The 3,310-nt window shown below is 41.4% G+C and overlaps 1 protein-coding gene across 8 annotated transcripts in view; it reads right to left on the bottom strand.

Annotated features, from left to right (window-relative positions):
• BTK (Bruton tyrosine kinase) overlaps nt 1–3,310 on the bottom strand; it is a 34,315-nt gene that overhangs the window by 27,013 nt on the left and 3,992 nt on the right. The window contains exon 1 of one of the 8 annotated variants that reach the window (XM_037730428.1): nt 1,101–1,120. The exons of the other annotated variants lie outside the window; for them this stretch is intronic. The gene's annotated coding sequence lies outside the window, so the exon portion shown is untranslated. Of the gene's footprint in view, nt 1–1,100; nt 1,121–3,310 lie in introns of those variants that run through there. 8 annotated transcript variants of the gene reach the window in all.

Raw genomic sequence — 3,310 nt, 5'->3', positions numbered from 1 at the left:
AATGCCAGAGCAAAATTCAGAAAACTACACAGCCAGCCTATGATTGGGAAGAGTTCATGAGATGCTACTTAAAATAACCAGTCAACTGTACTTCAAATGACTACTTAGCCAAAATATCCAAGAAGTAGTGTTTTCTCTTGATTTCTCCTTTAAAGTACTAATTAATTGGCTAGGGAGATTCTGGCCATTCCGTCTTTCCTTAGGAGGATGGAAGGAAACTTCTGTTCCTTTCAGTGACTTCTACCTGTCAGGCATTTTACATGCATTATTTCATTTATTCCTCACAACAAACACATGAGGCAACTGACACTCGTATAGGTTAAGTGACTTGTCCAACCTCATCCATCTATAGCCCTTGCTATATCATCTATAGCCCCTGCTGTTTTTGGTGTTTCATTGCCTACTGGAGGGTTTTTTGTTTGTTGGCATTTCGGTCTTTGATGAGGTTGATGCCAACTACGTTGGGGCCTCTGTCATTCTCCACGGCTATCATCAAAGGGCAGTTGCGACAAACTCCTCTCCGTTTTCTAGGAATATTCAGCAAGAGAGGAAATGGTGGTAAATACAGGAGATAAGACAGTATTCAAGATCCTGGGCTCTTTCTTCTGCAATATTCCTCCAGGCTGGTAAGGATGATCTGTCCCTGTTAACTTGGAAAAACCAAGTATAGGTTTTTCCACATGAGGACTCTTCTTAGTCTTGCCGGGTTTTCTTACATTTTCCTCTTTAAATCATCCCCAAGGAGATTCTGTCTAACTAGTGAATTTCTAGAATCACTTGTTACCTTTTCTGGATGTTTTATTGTTGATGGAATGAAAGCACAGTGTTTAGGTAGAATATCCACTCTTCTCTGTCCCTAGCGTTCTTATTGCTTACTGTGAATATAAAACTTCGATCAAATGTACCTTCTATTTTTTTGAGACAGGGTCTCACTCTGTCGCCCAGGTTGGGGTGAAGTGGCAGGATCACCCCTCACTGCAGCCTCCACCTCCCAGGCTCAAGCAATCCTCCTGCCTCAGCCTCTCAAGTAACTGGGACTATAGGCATACACTACCACACCAAGCTAATTTTTCAATTTTTTGTAGAGACAGGGGACTCACCTTGTTGCCTAGGCTGGATTCAAACTCCTGGATGCAAGCGATCTTCTTGCCTCAGCCTTCCAAATTGTGGGGATTACAGACATGAGCTGCCACAACTGGCCTCAAATATACTTTGTTTTATATTATGAAATATTTCAAATAGAAATTACAGAGAATATAACATTACAATCATGGACTCACTGCTTAGCTCTACAGAATCCTAACATTGTGCCATATTGCCTCAGATGTGAAGAACTGAAATACTATCGATATAATCAAGACCCCTTTATGTACTCCACAATTTTAGTCTTCTCCCTACTTAGAGATCACCAATATCTTGAATTTGGTGTTTATATTCCTAGGCATGTTTTCATATTATTACAGATGTAATTATCTATAAAAGATATATAGTATTGGTTTACATGTTTAAAATTTCTATATAGCCGGGCGCGGTGGCTCACGCCTGTAATCCCAGCACGTTGGGAGGCTGAGGAGGGTGGATCGCCTAAGGTCAGGAGATCGAGAGCAGCCTGACCAACGTGGTGAAACCCGGTCTCTACTAAAAACACAAAAACTAGCCAGGTGTGGTGGTGGGCACATGTAATCCCAGCTACTCAGCAGCCTGAGGCAGGAGAATCGGTTGAACCTGGGAGGGGAAGGTTATAGTGAGTTGAGATTGTGCCATTGCACTCCAGCCTGGGCAACAAGAGTGAAACTCTGTTTTAAAAAAAAAAAAATTTTTTTTTTTTTTTTTTTAACATATTCTTCAGCAACTTGCTTTTTTCCCCACAATATAATATGTTAGGATTTATTTATTTGGGTAGTTCTACTTCATATGTTTAATTCATTTTTATATGCATAAAATATTCTACATGATGAATACATTCCAATTTATTCATTCTTCTGTTAATGGGCATTTAGATTGTTTGTTTTCTTTCTTTCTTTTTTCAGACGGAGTTTCGCTCTTGTTACCCAGGCTGGAGTGCAATGGCGCGATCTCGGCTCACCGCAACCTCCGCCTCCTGGGTTCAGGCAATTCTCCTGCCTCAGCCTCCTGAGTAGCTGGGATTACAGGCACGCGCCACCATGCCCAGCTAATGTTTTGTATTTTTAGTAGAGACGGGGTTTCACCACGTTGACCAGGATGGTCTCGATCTCTTGACCTCATGATCCACCCGCCTCGGCCTCCCAAAGTGCTGGGATTACAGGCTTGAGCCACCGCGCCCGGCCCAGATTGTTTGTTTTCAATGATAAACAATGCTGCTGTGAACATTATTGTGTTTTTTTTTTTTTAAATCTCAGAATGAATTCTCACTTACTTAGACAAAGTGGGAAACCCAGGTCCAGCTTATGTTGGACTATGCACTTTGCATCATTTCTTCTTGCCTTTTCAGTCCTGTCTTCCTGATGCTTCACTATGAAATGTGGTAGAATTATCAACTATCTCTAGTGGGAGGCTAAATTTGGCCTACAGAAAATCTCTTCCCAGTCCCAAGAAGCATCCTTCAGGTTCTAATTGAGATTTCAATTGAGAATCCCTTGGCCTTGGAACCAGAAGAGAAGTCTTCTTTAAAATTTCATAACCACAGCAACAAAGCAACCTAATTAATTAATCTTGTTAAATTCCCAAGATTGTTTTGTTCTGGTCTCAGTGAAACCTAATTATTTTATGATAAGCTTCATAGTCAGGGATAGAGGGGACCAAATTTGTGATGAAGACTTCAAGTCAAAATCAGTTTTGTGGTTGCATGCAGACCAGGGAAATTCTCCTGCTATAGTCATTTACAAGAGATCTTAGGGCTCTCTGGTTCTTCCACAGTAGTTCATATTATTTATTTATTTTTGAGACAGAGTCTTGCTCTGTCGTCCAGGCTGGAGTGCAGTAGCGCAATCTTGGCTCACTGCAATCTCCACCATCCGGGTTCAAGCGATTCTCCCGAGTAGCTGGGATTATAGGCGCACACCATTATGCTTGCCTCGGCCTCCCAAAATCCTGGGATTACAGGCTTGAGCCATTGTGCCTGGCTTTATGTTTTTAGTAGCATTTTACATTTTTCTTTTGTGGTTTTGGAAACTTCTAGGTCTCTGTGATTCATTGTCTCTTTTTGTCTTGCACTAGCTTCAACAGATTCTGGCCAACTGATGATGGAAGGAGAGCCAGAGAGCCAATCTGCAAGTTTATAGTCAGTGCCGGATCAGATCGGTGGTAATACTTTCTTTTTTTTTTTTTT

Source organism: Cebus imitator, unplaced genomic scaffold (genome assembly GCF_001604975.1).
Source record: "Cebus imitator isolate Cc_AM_T3 unplaced genomic scaffold, Cebus_imitator-1.0 Scaffold343, whole genome shotgun sequence".
Lineage (NCBI taxonomy): Eukaryota > Metazoa > Chordata > Mammalia > Primates > Cebidae > Cebus > Cebus imitator.
Note: the sequence above shows the minus strand (reverse complement) of the source record. Positions and strands in the feature narration are given on the sequence as shown.